Below are 21,421 nucleotides of genomic sequence, written 5' to 3'. Positions count from 1 at the left end.
TTACATGTGAGGAGTTACCATCAAGGAGACACTGTCTTTACATGTGAGGAGTTACCATCAAGGAGTAACTGTGTCTTTACATGTGAGGAGTTACCATCAAGGAGACACTGTGTCTTTACATGTGAGAAGTTACCATCGAGGAGTAACTGTCTTTACATGTGAGGAGTTACCATCAAGGAGTAACTGTGTCTTTACATGTGAGGTGTTACCATCAAGGAGACACTGTGTCTTTACATGTGAGGAGTTACCATCAAGGAGTAACTGTGTCTTTACATGTGAGGAGTTACCATCAAGGAGTAACTGTGTCTTTACATGTGAGGAGTTACCATCAAGGAGACACTGTGTCTTTACATGTGTGGAGTTACCATCAAGGAGTAACTGTGTCTTTACATGTGAGGAGTTACCATCAAGGAGTAACTGTGTCTTTACATGTGAGGAGTTACCATCAAGGAGTAACTGTGTCTTTACATGTGTGGAGTTACCATCAAGACACTGTGTCTTTACATGTGAGGAGTTACCATTAAGGAGACACTGTGTCTTTACATGTGAGGAGTTACCATCAAGGAGTAACTGTGTCTTTACATGTGAGGAGTTACCATCAAGGAGTAACTGTGTCTTTACATGTGAGGAGTTACCATTAAGGAGACACTGTGTCTTTACATGTGAGGAGTTACCATTAAGGAGACACTGTGTCTTTACATGTGAGGAGTTACCATCAAGGAGTAACTGTGTCTTTACATGTGAGGAGTTACCATCAAGGAGTAACTGTGTCTTTACATGTGAGGAGTTACCATCAAGGAGTAACTGTGTCTTTACATGTGAGGAGTTACCATCAAGGAGTAACTGTGTCTTTACATGTGAGGAGTTACCATCAAGGAGTAACTGTGTCTTTACATGTGTGGAGTTACCATCAAGACACTGTGTCTTTACATGTGAGGAGTTACCATCAAGGAGTAACTGTGTCTTTACATGTGTGGAGTTACCATCAAGACACTGTGTCTTTACATGTGAGGAGTTACCATTAAGGATACACTGTGTCTTTACATGTGAGGAGTTACCATCAAGGAGTAACTGTGTCTTTACATGTGAGGAGTTACCATCAAGGAGTAACTGTGTCTTTACATGTGAGGAGTTACCATTAAGGAGACACTGTGTCTTTACATGTGAGGAGTTACCATTAAGGAGACACTGTGTCTTTACATGTGAGGAGTTACCATCAAGGAGTAACTGTGTCTTTACATGTGAGGAGTTACCATCAAGGAGTAACTGTGTCTTTACATGTGAGGAGTTACCATCAAGGAGTAACTGTGTCTTTACATGTGAGGAGTTACCATCAAGGAGTAACTGTGTCTTTACATGTGAGGAGTTACCATCAAGGAGTAACTGTGTCTTTACATGTGAGGAGTTACCATCAAGGAGACACTGTGTCTTTACATGTGAGGAGTTACCATCAAGGAGACACTGTGTCTTTACATGTGAGGAGTTACCATCAAGGATACACTGTGTCTTTACATGTGAGGAGTTACCATCAAGGAGTAACTGTGTCTTTACATGTGAGGAGTTACCATCAAGGAGTAACTGTGTCTTTACATGTGAGGAGTTACCATCAAGGAGACACTGTGTCTTTACATGTGAGGAGTTACCATCAAGGAGTAACTGTGTCTTTACATGTGAGGAGTTACCGTCAAGGAGTAACTGTGTCTTTACATGTGAGGAGTTACCATCAAGGAGTAACTGTGTCTTTACATGTGAGGAGTTACCATCAAGGAGACACTGTGTCTTTACATGTGTGGGAAGTTGCTAACTATCCAATGTCCCAATAGCTCTTCATTATCATTGGACTAATAACTCAATAAAATACCATGTAATAGGGATTTAGTGTGTGTGAGTGTGTGTGTGATTATTTTGTTGCCATGTTTACTCACCATTATCCCAGGAGCTCAGGCTGTTGCTCTCGATCTCCCTGCGTCCGATGAAGTACCAGACGCAGGCCATCCAGTGGGCCAGCAGGGCGAAAGTAGACATGAGCAGGGTGAGGACCACGGCGCTGTACTCAGAGTAACGCTCCAGCTTCTGGAGCAGCCTCAGGAGACGCAGCAACCGCACTGTCTTCAGCAGGTGGACCCCAAAGTACTGCACAGGGGAAGAGGAGGGGAGGGAGGGGACATGAAAGCAGAGGTCAATGGTCATTGGTATTGACAGAGTGCGTGTGTGTGATGTGTGTGCGCATAGGTGTGTGTGTGTGTTCTTGAAAGTTGGAAAGTTTGACAGTTGAGTGATGCCTTTGAGGTGTTGTTGTGAGAAGTGTTCTTGGTTCGGGGATCGATGACACAGCAGGAGGCTGGTATTGATACATCACTGGACACCATTAAAGCCTGGGGAGACTCGGTGTGACTGACGGCTCAATACGTCTCACACAAACATGACCTATTCTCACACACAGACAGACACACCCCAGTCCCTGGCTGGCTGCACCCCCATGTCTCTATGAAGCCCTTTGGCCAAAGAACAAAGTGATCAGTCACCATTCTGCGAGTGTGTTTCTATGTACAGTACCAGTCAAATGTTTGGACACACCTACTCATTCAAGTGTTTTTCTTGATTTGTACTATTTTCTACATTGTAGAATAATAGTGAAGACATCAAAACTATGAAATAACACATATGGAATCATGTAGTAACCAACAAAGGGTTAAACAAATGAAGATATATTTGAGATTTGAGATTCAAATAGCCACCCTTTGCCTTGATGACAGCTTTGCACACTGTTTGCATTCTCTCAACCAGCTTCATGAGCTAGTCACCTGGAATGCATTTCAATTAACAGGTGTGTCTTGTTAAAAGTACATTTGTGGAATGTCTTTCATTCTTAATGAGTTTAAGCAAATCAGTTGTGTTGTGACAAGGTAGGGGGGGTATACAGAAGATAGCCCTATCGGGTAAAAGACCAAGCCCATATTATGGCAAGAACAGCTCAAATGAGCAAAGAGAAATGACAGTCCATCATTACTTTAAGACATGAAGGTCAGTCAATGTGGAAAATGGCAAGAAGTTTCTTCAAGTGATGTTGCAAAAACCATCAAGCTATATGATGCCACTGGCTCTCATGAGGACCGCCACAGGAAAGGAAGCCCCAGAGTTACCTCTGCTGCAGAGGGTAGGTTTCATTAGCACCTCAGATTGCAGCCCAAATAAACGCTTCACAGAGTTCAAGTAAGATACACATCTCAACATCAACGGTTGAGAGGAGACTGCGTGAATCAGGCCTTCATGGTCGAATTGCTGCAAAGACACCAATAAGAAGAAGAGACTTGCTTGGGCCAAACATCACAAGCAATGGACATTAGACCAGCATGGCTACCACAGCATTCTGCAGCGATACGCCAACCCATCTGGTTTGGGCTTAGTGGGACTATCATTTGTTTTTCAACAGGATAATGACCCAACATACCTCCAGGCTGTGTAAGAGCTATTTGACCAGAAGGAGAGTGATGGAGTGCTGCATCAGATGACCTAGCCTCCACAATCACCCGACCTCAACCCAATTGAGATGGTTTGGGATGAGTTGGACCACAGAGTGAAGGGAAAGCCACTAACAAGTGCTCAGCATATGTGGGAACACCTTCAAGACTGTTGGAAAAGCATTCCTCATGAAGCTGGTTGAGAGAATGCCGAGAGTGTGCAAAGCTGTCATCAAGGCAAAGGGGTGGCTACTTTGAATAATCTCAAAAATATTTGAATTTATTTAACACTTTTTTGGTTACTACATGATGCCATATGTGTTATTTCATAGTGTTGATGTCTTCAATACTACAATGTAGAAAATAGTCAAACTAAAGAAAAACCCTTGAGTGAGTAGGTGTGTCCAAACTTTTGACTGGTACTGTGTGTGTGTGTGTGTGTGTGTGTGTGTGTGTGTGTGTGTGTGTGTGTGTGTGTGTGTGTGTGTGTGTGTGTGTGTGTGTGTGTGTGTGTGTGTGTGTGTGTGTGTGTGTGTAAAGTATGTATGCTTGTATATCTGTGTGTGTCTTCTCATGTGTCTGTGCATGCCTGCGTTGCGGGAACGTGCCGCACACCCACCACGCTGATATTGAAGGCGTAGAGCAGGTCAAAGGGCAGGGCGGCGATCAGGTCAACAAACAGCCAGGAGGTGGCGTAGTGTACAAAGATAGAGCGGGCTTCATAAACCACCTGACCCGTCGTACTCACATAGGTGGTGCGGAAGTTCAGTGCAATGTCTGTCACAGAAAACACATGGTGAGATAGAATAGGACAAAGGGGACATTTCAATTGGACCAGCCAACACATAGAACACCAATAAAAAACACAACAGAGGACACACAGACAGCAGTTAAGAAGGATCGCTCCGAAGTGGGATCATTCAACCATCATTCAACCCAGCAAGCAACATTTGGCATGGGACGTCATAATGACGTTGTTCCTGGTCATAAATCGGTTGTAGAGATGTCAGATTACAACCAGGTTAAGACATTTATTTTCATGTCAACATCAATATGTCTGGGAAAGACATAGAATTTTGGCTGTTATCTTGTCAGATAAATGAGATTACAACCATTAGAAAACCAGTGGAGGCTGAGGGGAGGACGGCTCATAATAGTGGCTGGAACGGAGTCAATGGAATGGCATCAAACAAGTCAAAGACGTGGTTTCCATGTGGTTGATACCATTCCATTGACTCCGTTCCAGCCATTATTATGAGCCGTCCTCCCCTCAGCAGCCTCCACTGTTGAAAACATCATTTACAGTATTTTTCGGGTAATTCCCAAAATTCACAGCTTTCCATAAATGCCGGCTGGAAGACTCCTCGACACGGAAAGGAATAAGCAGGAAATCTGGAATCCTTCATCCCAGACTTCTGGAAGATCTGGGAATTTGGGGAAAGTTTGCTGAATTTTGCAACCCTAAATGGGACATCAAAAAGAACGGAAACAATCAGTATACAACTTAACCATGACGTGACATTGCAACCAGTGGTGCCTGCTGGGTGACAGAGGAAGCTTTTTAGTTATTATAGTTATTAGTTATTATAACCATAATCCCTCACAGTAAACAGTGCTCATTGATCTCCTCAAACGATTGGCTGGATGTTAATTAGATGAGAAAGTGCCTTGGATGTTAATGGGATGTGGATTAATATTGGCTGTTATGATGATCGCGAAGTGAATGATGCAATTGTTTATTAAATCAATGGGTGTGTGAGCGACTGCGGGGTTGAACCCATGTCTCCAGGGCCACAAGAGTGTGTTAGCCTGCCCACAATGTTGCCCCGGTTGTAATCTGAATGTTAAAGCCTAGGCATTATCTCTGGGAGAGAACAGAAGTCTTCAGCTGAATCATCGCTCTGTTACAGGAGGGGTAACATTCTGGGGGGTGGGAGGGGTAACATTCTGGGGTGTGGAGGGGTAACATTCTGGGGTGTGGAGGGGTAACATTCTGGGGTGTGGAAGGGTAACATTCTGGGGTGTGGAGGGGTAACATTCTGGGGTGTGGAGGGGTAACATTCTGGGGTGTGGGGGTAACATTCTGGGGTGTGGGAGGGTAACATTCTGGGGTGTGGGGGGTAACATTCTGGGGTGTGGGAGGGGTAACATTCTGGGGTGTGGGATGGGTAACATTCTGGGGTGTGGGAGGGTAACATTCTGGGGTGTGGGAGGGGTAACATTCTGGGGTGTGGGGGGTAACATTCTGGGGTGTGGAGGGGTAACATTCTGGGGTGTGGAAGGGTAACATTCTGGGGTGTGGAGGGGTAACATTCTGGGGTGTGGAGGGGTAACATTCTGGGGTGTGGAGGGGTAACATTCTGGGGTGTGAAGGGGTAACATTCTGACATGTGGGAGGGGTAACATTCTGGGGTGTGGGAGGGGTAACATTCTGGGGTGTGGGAGGGGTAACATTCTGGGGTGTGGGAGGGGTAACATTCTGGGGTGTGGGGGGGTAACATTCTGGGGTGTGGGAGGGGTAACATTCTGGGGTGTGGGAGGGGTAACATTCTGGGGTGTGGGGGGTAACATTCTGGGGTGTGGGAGGGGTAACATTCTGGGATGTGGGTAGGGTAACATTCTGGGGTGTGGAAGGGTAACATTCTGGGGTGTGGAGGGGTAACATTCTGGGGTGTGGGGGGTAACATTCTGGGGTGTGGGAGGGGTAACATTCTGGGGTGTGGGAGGGGTAACATTCTGGGGTGTGGGAGGGGTAACATTCTGGGGTGTGGGAGGGGTAACATTCTGGGATGTGGGTAGGGTAACATTCTGGGGTGTGGAGGGGTAACATTCTGGGGTGTGGGTGGGGTAACATTCTGGGGTGTGGGAGGGGTAACATTCTGGGGTGTGGGAGGGGTAACATTCTGGGATGTGGGTAGGGTAACATTCTGGGGTGTGGGAGGGGTAACATTCTGGGGTGTGGGAGGGGTAACATTCTGGGGTGTGGAGGGGTAACATTCTGGGGTGTGGGTGGGGTAACATTCTGGGGTGTGGGAGGGGTAACATTCTGGGGTGTGGGAGGGGTAACATTCTGGGGTGTGGGAGGGGTAACATTCTGGGGTGTGGGAGGGGTAACATTCTGGGGTGTGGGAGGGGTAACATTCTGGGGTGTGGGAGGAGTAACATTCTGGGGTGTGGGAGGGGTAACATTCTGGGGTGTGGGGGGGTAACATTCTGGGGTGTGGGAGGGGTAACATTCTGGGGTGTGGGAGGAGTAACATTCTGGGGTGTGGGAGGGGTAACATTCTGGGGTGTGGGGGGGTAACATTCTGGGGTGTGGGAGGGGTAACATTCTGGGGTGTGGAGGAGTAACATTCTGGGGTGGGAGGGGTAACATTCTGGGGTGTGGAGGGGTAACATTCTGGGGTGTGGGGGGGTAACATTCTGGGGTGTGGGAGGGGTAACATTCTGGGGTGTGGGAGGGGTAACATTCTGGGGTGTGGAGGAGTAACATTCTGGGGTGTGGGTGGGGTAACATTCTGGGGTGGGAGGGGTAACATTCTGGGGTGTGGGAGGGGTAACATTCTGGGGTGGGAGGGGTAACATTCTGGGGTGGGAGGGGTAACATTCTGGGGTGTGGGATGGGTAACATTCTGGGGTGTGGAGGGGTAACATTCTGGGGTGTGGGAGGGGTAACATTCTGGGGTGTGGGTAGGGTAACATTCTGGGGTGTGAAGGGGTAACATTCTGGGGTGTTGGAGGGGTAATATTCTGGGGTGTGGAGGGGTAACATTCTGGGGTGTGGAGGGGTAACATTCTGGGGTGTGGGAGGGGTAACATTCTGGGGTGTGGGTAGGGTAACATTCTGGGGTGGGAGGGGTAACATTCTGGGGTGTGGGTAGGGTAACATTCTGGGGTGGGAGGGGTAACATTCTGGGGTGGGAGGGGTAACATTCTGGGGTATGGGTGTGGGAGGGGTAACATTCTGGGGTGTGGGTAGGGTAACATTCTGGGGTGGGAGGGGTAACATTCTGGGGTAGGGTGAGAGTGGGGTAACATACTGGGGTGGGGTGAGGGTGGAGTAACATACTGGGGTAGGGTGAGGGTGGGGTAACATTCTGGGGTAGGGTGAGGGTGGGCTAACATACTGGGGTAGGGTGAGGGTGGGGTAACATACTGGGGTAGGGGTGAGGGTGGTGTAACATACTGGGGTAGGGTGAGGTAACATTCTGGGGTAGGGATGAGGGTGGGGTAACATACTGGGGGGGGGGGTGAGGGTGGGGAAACGTTCTGGGGCAGGGGTGAGGGTGGGGTAACATACTGGGGTAGGGTGAGGGTGGGGTAAAATACTGGGGGGATGAGGGTGGGGTAACATACTGGGGGGGTAACATACTGGGGGGGTGCGTAACATACTGGGGTAGGGTGAGGGTAGGTTAACATACTGGGAGGGGGGTGGGGTAACATACTGGGGTAGGGTGAGTGTGGGGTAACATTCTGGGGTGGGGGTGAGGGTGGGGTAACGTTCTGGGGTAGGGTGAGGGTGGGGTAACATTCTGGGGTAGGGTGAGGGTGGGTTTTTTCACTCTTACCAATGATGAACAGAATCTCCACCAAGATGTCGCTGTAACTGGGGGGGTTGCGAGCCCCGGAGCCACCCCCCTCGTCCCGCCCCTCCACCACGGTGAAGCAAACGTTATAGGGCACGGTGATGGCCACATAGAAAGTGGCCAGGAGGATCAGCCAATCCCAGCCCGCCTTGAAGGTCCCATAGTGTAGCAGGATGAAGCGAGACTTTGGGGTGGCAGCCACCTTGTACTCAGGGATGGGGTTGGTGGTCGCCCCAAACATACTCTGGAGAAGAAAATGACACATCATAACAACACGAAGGCAAACACCAAGACATTATAATAGAGGTAAATAAAAATGATACACTGAATGAATAAAGACCATGTGGGATCTTGAGACAGATACAGAAAGAACCGGTATAGGATGGAAGGATCTAGAGAAGACGGCCCAGAACAGAAAGAAACCGGTATAGGATGGAAGGATCTGGAGAAGACGGCCAAGAACAGAAAGAACCGGTATAGGATGGAAGGATCTGGAGAAGACGGCCAAGAACAGAAAGAACCGGTATAGGACGGAAGGATCTGGAGAAGACGGCCCAGAACAGAAAGAACCGGTATAGGACGGAAGGATCTGGAGAAGACGGCCGAGAACAGAAAGAACCGGTATAGGACGGAAGGATCTGGAGAAGACGGCCAAGAACAGAAAGAACCGGTATAGGACGGAAGGATCTGGAGAAGACGGCCGAGAACAGAAAGAACCGGTATAGGACGGAAGGATCTGGAGAAGACGGCCGAGAACAGAAAGAACCGGTATAGGATGGAAGGATCTGGAGAAGACGGCCGAGAACAGAAAGAACCGGTATAGGATGGAAGGATCTGGAGAAGACGGCCAAGAACAGAAAGAACCGGTATAGGATGGAAGGATCTGGAGAAGACGGCCCAGAACAGAAATAACCGGTATAGGATGAAAGGATCTGGAGAAGACGGCAAAGAACAGAGTGAGATGGACAGAAGCCCTGATGACCTCTGCTCCCAACGGAGGGATGGGCCTATGTAATTAAGTAAGTCCATGACTGAAGGGTTTATCCTTACGAACAAGACCGATCCCAGAGCCAGTCACCCAACGGCCAGATAATGATCATAGGAGTTAGATATACAGCACAAACAGATCTTGAACCACGGCTACTAACAAAAGGGTTATTATGATCCCATTCAACCTCTCTTTCGTATCGTCTGAGATCCCCAAAGACTGGAGAGCTGCCGCGGTCATCCCCCTCTTCAAAACGGGGTGACACTCTAGACCCAAACTGCTACAGACCTATATCTATCCCAGAATGTTACTGGAAAGCTGCCGCGGGTCATCCCCCTCTTCAAAGGGGGTGACACTGTAGACCCAAACTGCTACAGACCTATATCTATCCTACCCTATATCTATCTTTCAAAGGTCTTCAAAAGCCAAGTTAACAAACAGATTACCGACCATTTAGAATCCCACCGTACCTTCTCCGCTACGCAATCTGGTTTCAGAGCTGGTCATGGGTGCACCTCAGCCACGCTCAAGGTCCTAAACGACATCATAACCGCCATTGATAAGAGACCTTACTGTGAAGCCATATTCTTCGACCTGGCCAAAGCTTTCGACTCTGTCAATCCCCACATTCTTACTGGCAGACTCGACAGCCTTGGTTTCTTAAATGATTGCCTCGCCTGGTTTACCAACTACTTCTCTGATAGAGTTCAGTGTGTCAAATCGGAGGGCCTGATGTCCAGACCTCTGGCAGTCTCTATGGGGGTGCCACAGGGTTCAATTCTCGGGCCGACTCTCTTCTCTGTATACATCAATGATGTCGCTCTTGCTGCTGGTGATTCTCTGATCCACCTCTACGCAGACGACACCATTCTGTATACTTCTGGCCCCTCTTTGGACACTGTGTTAACTAACCTCCAGAGAAGCTTCAATGCCATACAGCTCTCCTTCCGTGGCCTCCAACTGCTCTTAAATGCAAGTAAAACTAAATGCATGCTATTCAATCGATCACTGCCCGCACCTGCCCGCCCGTCCAGCATTACTACTCTGGAAGGCTCTGACTTAGAATACATGGACAACTACAAACACATAGGTGTCTGGTTAGACTGTTAACTCTCCTTCCAGACTCACATTAAGCATATCCAATCCAAAATAAAATCTAGAATCGGCTTCCTATATCGCAACAAAGCATCCTTCACTCATGCTGCCAAACATACCCTCGTAAAACTGACCATCCTACCGAACCTCGACTTTGGCGATGTCATCTATAAAATAGCCTCCAACACTCGACTCAACAAATTGGATGCAGTCTATCACAGTGCCATCCGTTTTGTCACCAAAGCCCCATATACTACCCATCACTGCGACCTGTACACTCTCGTTGGTTGGCCCTCGCTTCATACTCGTCGCCAAACCCACTGGCTACAGGTTATCTACAAATCTCTGCTAGCAGCACCTACTCATAGCACGCGCTCCAGCAGGTATATCTCACTGGTCACCCCCAAAGCCAATTCCTCCTTTGGTCACCTTTCCTTCCAGTTCTCTGCTGCCAATGACTGGAACGAACTGCAAAAATCACTAAAGCTGGAGACTCATATCTCCCTCACTAGCTTTAAGCACCAGCTGTCAGAACAGCTCACAGATCACTGCACCTGTGCATAGCCCATCTGTAAACAGCCCATCTATCTACCTCAACTAACCCACCTGGTTAAATAAAGGTGGAATTAAAAATGTTTAAAAAAATTCTAGCTCCAAGACGATGGCAGTTTGGAAAAAAAACTAAAAGTAAATTGTGTGACCATATGGGGCACCGTATGTTTAAAAACTATGTGGGTAGTGCTAAAAACAATGACGTCATTGTCTGAATTCCTACATCTTTATGCACCTTCGCCATTGAAATGTTGAGGAAGTGATTACCCATAGGAGTGGTGGTTTGATGTTTATAGGTGCTTATATGGGCTGTATTGGACACTATAAGAGTGTTGATAGGGTGAGATATGGGCTGTATTGGACAATATAAGTGTTGATAGGATGAGATATGGGCTGTATTGGACAATATAAGAGTGTTGATAGGATGAGATATGGGCTGTATTGGACAATATAAGAGTGTTGATAGGATGAGATATGGGCTGTATTGGACAATATAAGAGTGTTGATAGGATGAGATATGGGCTGTATTGGACAATATAAGAGTGTTGATAGGATGAGATATGGGCTGTATTGGACAATATAAGAGTGTTGATAGGATGAGATATGGGCTGTATTGGACAATATAAGAGTGTTGATAGGATGAGATATGGGCTGTATTGGAGAATATAAGAGTGATGATAGGATGACGTGAGATGTATAGGACAAACATGTTGCTAACTGGGTGATACGGGGATGTGTCGTGCGACGCAGAGCTCTAACAGACCCCCCATAATGCATCGCTCTTTACAGTTCTATATAATTCCAGTAGCTAACTGCAAATGTCCATCCATGTGTTACAGTGTACTCACATTGTTGATCTTGAGTTTGCTCTTGTCCTGTTTCTGCAAGTGGCCAGACAACTGGTAGAGTACGGCCCGACTACGCCGGCGGTTGTGGTCAAAGCCTGGGGGGCGGGTGATCTGGTGCACCTCCAGACCCGTCTCCTCGTCTGGGGACCGGCAGGCCGAGGGGTGGGGGTGGAGGGAGAGACAAGGCCGAGGGGTGGGGGTGGAGGGAGACAAGATCCTTTTGATGTACTGTAATTAGCTTATTCATTGTTCATCAGGTAACTGTCAATCCCTCTCCCTCCAACCCCTCTCTCCCATTTTCCCTTCATCTGAACCTCCCTCCCTCCCTCACCAGTGTCTGAGTCTTGTCCATGGTCCCCCTGGTCCTGCTGGTCCTTCCTGGTCTCTGTGATGTCCTTGTGGGAGACCAGAAACAGCACCACCTCTCCCTTCTCATTCTTGATGGGCACTATGTCCAGCAGACACCAGAACTGCTCTCCTGAGATACAGACAGACACACAGACAACCATAGGTCAGAGAGGAGTAAAACATATAGGCTCTGTCTCAATGGCCTTGATCATCTGTCCTCTCCTTCATCTGCAATTATCTGAAACAACTGAGCAAGTAGACTAATGACTATGATGAAGGGGAAGAGATGCATTTGAGAAAAAGCCATAGAAACCCCTTGAGGGACCTGTGGAGAAAGTCTAACCAGACCACTGACTAATCTCTGACAACTAGAACCCAGATGGTTCCCTTCCTTACCCCCCTTCTTGTACAGGATGCACTCAGTCTTAAATTCCTGCCGCTCGTCCAGAGCCTTTTGGATCTGAGTGGTTAGGCTCTCGCTGGTGTCCGAGCCGTACAGGAAGTGACACCTGCAGCTCTTTTGCATCAGCTCACCGCGGGCGAAGCCGGTCAGCTCGCAGAAGCCGTCCGAGCAGTAGACGATGGGGTAGAGCGACTGCACCTGGGCGTTACCCAGGACAAAGTTACTGTCTGAGAGAGAGAGAGAGAGTGAGAGAGAGAGAGAGAGGGAGAGAGAGAGAAAGAGAGAGAGAGAGAGAGAGAGAGAGGGAGAGAGAGAAAGAGAGAGAGAGAGAGTGAGAGAGAGGGAGAGAGAGAGAAAGACAGACAGACGGGACGAGTTTCAAATGCTATTTGGGATAAAGAACATCAAAGAGAGCTCCTTTGAACTTTGTATAGAAGTTGAATCATATTTCTCTCTGGATTACTTGCAAGACCTTGTGAGTCTTTGTGATGGTAAGGGCGATGAGGCTGTGTTTTTGCTCCAAGCCGGGTCTCTGGCTGAGTATGGGAATGAAAGAGCAAACCTAACAAATCACATAGCTTGGCTTAAATTAAGGGCATCAGGGGCCAAAGGCAACAAACAGAACTGTGTTAATTCATGCATGAATGAAGTCAAGACATCAATTACATATACATGCAGTTCCTGTTTGAGTCAAGGGTGGTAGGGGGATTTGAGTGGCGCTGCCTGGCGCTTGACGGAGATACGCCCTCTTAAATATTTCTATGGGTAATTTAGTTGTTTGATTAGTAGGCTTTAGGGGCTCTACAGGAGAACAATTCACTCTGCAGGAGATGTTGAGTCCTTTACAGAAATAGGATATGTAGGACTGGGGCACTCACTGTGAAGAATGTGTATAATATAGAGAGGGAGGGAGGGAGGGAGGGAGGGAGGGAGGGAGGGAGGGAGGGAGGGAGGGAGGGAGGGAGGGAGGGAGGGAGGGAGGGAGGGAGGGAGGGAGGGAGGGAGGGAGGGAGGGAGGGAGGGAGGGAGGGAGGGAGGGAGGGAGGGAGGGGAAAGAGAGAGGGAGAGAAAGAAATGGCCAAAAATGTAATGCTTTTAATCTCTGATGGGGATAAAAACAATGACTACCCCACCTCAGCTACAATGAAAAGAGGTGATCCGAGTAATATCTAAAGTTGCTGCACAGCTGTGGTTCCCATCTGATCTCATCCATACTCAATGACTACCCCACCTTAGTAACCATGACAACAGGTGATCCTAGTAATGTCCATACTCAATGAGATGGACAGGACGCTACAAGATAATCTGCTATAATCCATTCCTATCTCTGCACATGAATGGATTATCACAGATTATTTCTGTGGTATCCATCTCATTTGCCTTGGACTTGAACACCAAGACCTAGAGATCTGTCAATCCAGGAGCCACCAACAGTAAGGTATCACGGGAAGAGAGAAGAAGAAGATACTGTGCTGTGTTTATAGACAGACATTCAGAAGCACTGGTACACTGAGGCATGTGGCTCCTGATTTGAAGTCAATGGAAGAGATTATTATGCTTGATATTACAATGCTGCCTCATCCAGCAGTTGGAAGCATGAGAGCGAGAGAGCGAGATGACATAAAGAATATATAGAGGTCTTGGATGGCAGGGAGCTCAGCCCCAGTGATGTACTGGGCTGTCCACACCAACCTCTGTAGTGCTTTGCGGTGCATTTGCCATACCAAGCGGCGATGCAGCCAATCAAGATGCTCTCGGTGGTGCAGCTGTATAACTTTTTTTGAGGATCCGAGGGCCCATGCCAAATGTTTTCATCCTCCTGAGGGGGAAGAGGGGCTGTGCCCTCTTCACGGCTGTGTGGGTGTGAGTGGACCATGTTATGTCCTTGGTGATGTAGACGCCAAGGAACTTGAAGCTCTCGACCCGCTCCAGCTTTTGTCAATGTTAATGGGGGCGTGCTCTCCCCTCTTTCTCTTGTAGTCTACGATCAGCTCCTTGGTCTTACAGATGTTGAGGGACAGATTGTTGTCCGAGCACCACACTGACAGGTCTCTGAGTCTGTCTGTCTTACTCTCTCTCCCTCTCTTATTCTGTTTTAGCTCTCTGAGACAAACACAAACACAGCCTCCCGGCTGCACACGTGAGGAACAGCAAGTACAACGTCAACCCTTCTCCAGCATGTGCAGTGTTGTGAAAAGCTGTCTCAGAGCTGCCATTACACTGGGCTTTGAAACCGTCCTGAGACTGTCTCAGTGCTGCCATTACACTGGGCTTTGAAACCACCCTGAGTCTGTCTCAGTGCTGCCATTACACTGGGCTTTGTAACCGTCCTGAGACTGTCTCAGTGCTGCCATTACACTGGGCTTTGTAACCGTCCTGAGACTGTCTCAGAGCTGCCATTACACTGGGCTTTGAAACCACCCTGAGACTGTCTCAGTGCTGCCATTACACTGGGCTTTGAAACCGTCCTGAGAATGTCTCAGTGCTGCCATTACACTGGGCTTTGAAACCGTCCTGAGACTGTTTCAGTGCTGCCATTACACTGGGCTTTGTAACCGTCCTGAGACTGTCTCAGTGCTGCCATTACACTGGGCTTTGAAACCACCCTGAGACTGTCTCAGTGCTGCCATTACACTGGGCTTTGTAACCGTCCTGAGACTGTCTCAGTGCTGCCATTACACTGGGCTTTGAAACCACCCTGAGACTGTCTCAGTGCTGCCATTACACTGGGCTTTGAAACCACCCTGAGTCTGTCTCAGTGCTGCCATTACACTGGGCTTTGTAACCGTCCTGAGACTGTCTCAGTGCTGCCATTACACTGGGCTTTGTAACCGTCCTGAGACTGTCTCAGAGCTGCCATTACACTGGGCTTTGAAACCACCCTGAGACTGTCTCAGTGCTGCCATTACACTGGGCTTTGAAACCGTCCTGAGAATGTCTCAGTGCTGCCATTACACTGGGCTTTGAAACCGTCCTGAGACTGTTTCAGTGCTGCCATTACACTGGGCTTTGTAACCGTCCTGAGACTGTCTCAGTGCTGCCATTACACTGGGCTTTGAAACCACCCTGAGACTGTCTCAGTGCTGCCATTACACTGGGCTTTGAAACCGTCCTGAGACTGTCTCAGTGCTGCCATTACACTGGGCTTTGAAACCACCCTGAGACTGTCTCAGTGTGCCATTACACTGGGCTTTGTAACCGTCCTGAGACTGTCTCAGTGCTGCCATTACACTGGGCTTTGAAACCGTCCTGAGACTGTTTCAGTTCTGCCATTACACTGGGCTTTGAAACCACCCTGAGACTGTCTCAGTGCTGCCATTACACTGGGCTTTGTAACCGTCCTGAGACTGTCTCAGTGCTGCCATTACACTGGGCTTTGAAACCACCCTGAGACTGTCTCAGTGCTGCCATTACACTGGGCTTTGAAACCGTCCTGAGACTGTATCAGTGCTGCCATTACACTGGGCTTTGAAACCACCCTGAGACTGTCTCAGTGCTGCCATTACACTGGGCTTTGTAACCGTCCTGAGACTGTCTCAGTGCTGCCATTACTCTGGGCTTTGAAACCACCCTGAGACTGTCTCAGTGCTGCCATTACACTGGGCTTTGAAACCACCCTGAGACTGTCTCAGTGCTGCCATTACACTGGGCTTTGTAACCGTCCTGAGACTGTCTCAGTGCTGCCATTACACTGGGCTTTGTAACCGTCCTGAGACTGTCTCAGTGCTGCCATTACACTGGGCTTTGAAACCGTCCTGAGACTGTTTCAGTGCTGCCATTACACTGGGCTTTGAAACCGTCCTGAGACTGTCTCAGTGCTGCCATTACACTGGGCTTTGTAACCGTCCTGAGACTGTCTCAGAGCTGCCATTACACTGGGCTTTGAAACCACCCTGAGACTGTCTCAGTGCTGCCATTACACTGGGCTTTGAAACCGTCCTGAGAATGTCTCAGTGCTGCCATTACACTGGGCTTTGAAACCGTCCTGAGACTGTTTCAGTGCTGCCATTACACTGGGCTTTGTAACCGTCCTGAGAATGTCTCAGTGCTGCCATTACACTGGGCTTTGAAACCACCCTGAGACTGTCTCAGTGCTGCCATTACACTGGGCTTTGAAACCGTCCTGAGACTGTCTCAGTGCTGCCATTACACTGGGCTTTGAAACCACCCTGAGACTGTCTCAGTGCTGCCATTACACTGGGCTTTGTAACCGTCCTGAGACTGTCTCAGTGCTGCCATTACACTGGGCTTTGAAACCGTCCTGAGACTGTTTCAGTTCTGCCATTACACTGGGCTTTGAAACCGTCCTGAGACTGTTTCAGTGCTGCCATTACACTGGGCTTTGTAACCGTCCTGAGACTGTCTCAGTGCTGCCATTACACTGGGCTTTGAAACCACCCTGAGACTGTCTCAGTGCTGCCATTACACTGGGCTTTGAAACCGTCCTGAGACTGTCTCAGTGCTGCCATTACACTGGGCTTTGAAACCACCCTGAGACTGTCTCAGTGCTGCCATTACACTGGGCTTTGTAACCGTCCTGAGACTGTCTCAGTGCTGCCATTACTCTGGGCTTTGAAACCACCCTGAGACTGTCTCAGTGCTGCCATTACACTGGGCTTTGAAACCACCCTGAGACTGTCTCAGTGCTGCCATTACACTGGGCTTTGTAACCGTCCTGAGACTGTCTCAGTGCTGCCATTACACTGGGCTTTGTAACCGTCCTGAGACTGTCTCAGTGCTGCCATTACACTGGGCTTTGAAACCGTCCTGAGACTGTTTCAGTGCTGCCATTACACTGGGCTTTGAAACCGTCCTGAGACTGTCTCAGTGCTGCCATTACACTGGGCTTTGAAACCGTCCTGAGACTGTCTCAGTGCTGCCATTACACTGGGCTTTGTAACCGTCCTGAGACTGTCACAGTTCTGCCATTACACTGGGCTTTGAAACCGTCCTGAGACTGTCTCAGTGCTGCCATTACACTGGGCTTTGTAACCGTCCTGAGACTGTCTCAGTGCTGCCATTACACTGGGCTTTGAAACCGTCCTGAGACTGTCTCAGTGCTGCCATTACACTGGGCTTTGAAACCACCCTGAGTCTGTCTCAGTGCTGCCATTACACTGGGCTTTGTAACCGTCCTGAGACTGTCTCAGTGCTGCCATTACACTGGGCTTTGTAACCGTCCTGAGACTGTCTCAGAGCTGCCATTACACTGGGCTTTGAAACCACCCTGAGACTGTCTCAGTGCTGCCATTACACTGGGCTTTGAAACCGTCCTGAGAATGTCTCAGTGCTGCCATTACACTGGGCTTTGAAACCGTCCTGAGACTGTTTCAGTGCTGCCATTACACTGGGCTTTGTAACCGTCCTGAGACTGTCTCAGTGCTGCCATTACACTGGGCTTTGAAACCGTCCTGAGACTGTTTCAGTGCTGCCATTACACTGGGCTTTGTAACCGTCCTGAGACTGTCTCAGTGCTGCCATTACACTGGGCTTTGAAACCACCCTGAGACTGTCTCAGTGCTGCCATTACACTGGGCTTTGAAACCGTCCTGAGACTGTCTCAGTGCTGCCATTACACTGGGCTTTGAAACCACCCTGAGACTGTCTCAGTGCTGCCATTACACTGGGCTTTGTAACCGTCCTGAGACTGTCTCAGTGCTGCCATTACTCTGGGCTTTGAAACCACCCTGAGACTGTCTCAGTGCTGCCATTACACTGGGCTTTGTAACCGTCCTGAGACTGTCTCAGTGCTGCCATTACACTGGGCTTTGAAACCACCCTGAGACTGTCTCAGTGCTGCCATTACACTGGGCTTTGAAACCGTCCTGAGACTGTCTCAGTGCTGCCATTACACTGGGCTTTGAAACCACCCTGAGACTGTCTCAGTGCTGCCATTACACTGGGCTTTGTAACCGTCCTGAGACTGTCTCAGTGCTGCCATTACACTGGGCTTTGAAACCGTCCTGAGACTGTCTCAGTTCTGCCATTACACTGGGCTTTGAAACCGTCCTGAGACTGTCTCAGTGCTGCCATTACACTGGGCTTTGAAACCACCCTGAGACTGTCTCAGTGCTGCCATTACACTGGGCTTTGTAACCGTCCTGAGACTGTCTCAGTGCTGTCATTACACTGGGCTTTGTAACCGTCCTGAGACTGTCTCAGTGCTGCCATTACACTGGGCTTTGAAACCACCCTGAGACTGTCTCAGTGCTGCCATTACACTGGGCTTTGTAACCGTCCTGAGACTGTCTCAGTGCTGCCATTACACTGGGCTTTGAAACCACCCTGAGACTGTCTCAGTGCTGCCATTACACTGGGCTTTGAAACCGTCCTGAGACTGTCTCAGTGCTGCCATTACACTGGGCTTTGAAACCACCCTGAGACTGTCTCAGTGCTGCCATTACACTGGGCTTTGTAACCGTCCTGAGACTGTCTCAGTGCTGCCATTACACTGGGCTTTGAAACCACCCTGAGACTGTCTCAGTGCTGCCATTACACTGGGCTTTGAAAACACCCTGAGACTGTCTCAGTGCTGCCATTACTCTGGGCTTTGAAACCGTCCTGAGACTGTCTCAGTTCTGCCATTACACTGGGCTTTGTAACCGTCCTGAGACTGTCTCAGTGCTGCCATTACACTGGGCTTTGAAACCACCCTGAGACTGTTTCAGTGCTGCCATTACACTGGGCTTTGAAACCGTCCTGAGACTGTCTCAGTGCTGCCATTACACTGGGCTTTGTAACCGTCCTGAGAATGTCTCAGTGCTGCCATTACACTGGGCTTTGTAACCGTCCTGAGACTGTCTCAGTGCTGCCATTACACTGGGCTTTGAAACCACCCTGAGACTGTCTCAGTGCTGCCATTACACTGGGCTTTGAAACCGTCCTGAGACTGTCTCAGTGCTGCCATTACACTGGGCTTTGAAACCGTCCTGAGACTGTCATATTATGTCAACACCTACCTACCTACACCACCCCCTCACCTGTCACACACTAATCACCCATAGACCAAAGGCCACACTTTGACACAAAGGAGTTATGGGAAGTCAATCTCTCAGTTTCAGTGTTAGGCTGCCATGCCGTCATATAAGAGACTGCAAGGGAGGGGTTCACACACACACACACACACACACACACACACACACACACACACACACACACACACACACACACACACACACACCCCCACACACACACACACACACACACACACACACACACACACACACACACACACACACACACACACCCACACACACACACACACACACACACACACACACACACACACACACACACACACACACACACACACACACACACACACACACACACACACACACACACACCCCACACACACACACACACACACACATACACACACACACACACACTCACACCCTGTAATATTATGGAGTTTGAAAGCCATGGGGAAATCCAGTACACAAGACAGTACACAAATTCATTTACTGCAGTGGGCTGAACCAGGGTCACAAACAGTGTTTCATGGTCGTCTACTTTGTAACAACAGTATCCACCTCACACACATGGTTATGGGCTTTAAAAAAGAAGACACCTGTACCATGTCACATATAGAGTTACATTTTGAGTTTGTATCCCAATATTACACTTTATATACATCACACAACACTGAAATATAACAAACCGTTTAACACAAAAACACCGTATTTTAGGCATTTAAAAAAACTAATATTTATTGATTAATTATAAAAATGATGAATAATATGAATAATATTCCACCCATGAGGCCACTAGAGGGCGATATGGTCATCTGACTGCAACACAGGGCTACTTGGGAGACTGCATCTGTCTTAATGTATGTTGGACTTCATTTAGCCTATATGCACATCCCAGGTAATCTATCTTCAATTCACCCCTAGTTCAGCTAGTCATCTATCTGATTCGTTTTGGTAAGACACATTTATATGAGGATTAAGAGGATCTTGCCTCCTGGGATGTAATACATGGCCCTGTCAAACTACAGTCATGTTAAAGGAACATCGAAAACCGGCTAACTATGTTACTCATATAACTATGAAAACTCATGTAACTCATGTAACTATGAGAGCCCTGTCCTAGATAAACATCAACGCATCAGAACACCTCAGGTCCTCGAGACACGTTCTTATAATATAATGCTACATAAGGGTTGCATATTCTTATTTAAACATTTTTTTTACAATAAAATGTGTTTGAAAACATTTCCTAAACTTGACGCGCATAGCGTTTTGTGGGTATGCGCGACACCTGGCAGAAAGGCGCCAGTGGAGTGGTCACTTACGGGTCCCATCAAAACGGTTTGCAATTGTGTCTAGGAAGGTGTTCTGTGGCGCCAGACGACCCCTCGTCGCTGGCGTTCTAGACCGTTGAGACCCTCTCCGGTCTCGGCGATTCGAGGCATCGGTCTCCGCTGCGACGAAACCGGGCAAAAATCTGGAAGCCCCGGGCGCGCCTCCGAGTCCCTGTAGGAGCGCGCCGATCCGAGATCCTCGGGGCTCCACTTTTAGACCGCGGGGTTGACCACACAAATGGTCATAAACTAAGAGAAGAAGGAAAGTAATATCCGATTGTTGTGGGTGGTTGCCAGATGACGAATGGTCGGCAGTGTTTGACTACATTTGTGAACTGGAACACACGAGGAATGTTAACGGCTGCAACGTGCGCATCGCTGCATAAGTGCTGCTGCGCTCTGCTCCTCAATGTTACATACCTAGCCTAGGTAGGCTCTCTCTCTCTCTCTCTCTCTCTCTCTCTCTCTGTGTCTCTCTCTCTCTCTCTCTCTCTCTCTCTCACTCTATCTATCTCCCTCTCTCTCTCTCTCTCTCTCTCTCTCTCTCTCTGTGTCTCTCTCTCACTCTCTCTCTCTCCTCTTATATCATGTACTCTCTCTCTCTCTCTTCAGACACACAGGCAGGCATGAGGATAAGACCAATGCGTAATGCAGTTCTCCATCAAAACATATGTGACTCGATGGCGCTTTATCAAGCACTGGCTCTATTTCAGTGGTGGGCCGTATATTTTCCCACAAATATGTATTAAATTATTCCCCAGAGTAAGAGTTACACTCTTCATTTCATAGCGTTCCTCTTGGTTGCACTGCTTCCAGCCCCAGGTTGAGATTT

General features: G+C 48.6%; 1 pseudogene; it reads right to left on the bottom strand.

Moving 5' to 3' along the window:
• Window positions 1-12,419, bottom strand: part of LOC135538627 (potassium voltage-gated channel subfamily H member 3-like) — a 39,040-nt pseudogene extending 26,621 nt beyond the window's left edge.
• Window positions 12,420-21,421: the final 9,002 nt, after the last annotated feature.

Source organism: Oncorhynchus masou, unplaced genomic scaffold (assembly GCF_036934945.1).
Source record: "Oncorhynchus masou masou isolate Uvic2021 unplaced genomic scaffold, UVic_Omas_1.1 unplaced_scaffold_992, whole genome shotgun sequence".
In the NCBI taxonomy this organism is placed as follows: Eukaryota; Metazoa; Chordata; class Actinopteri; order Salmoniformes; family Salmonidae; genus Oncorhynchus; species Oncorhynchus masou.
This window is presented reverse-complemented; position numbering and strand designations above follow the sequence as displayed.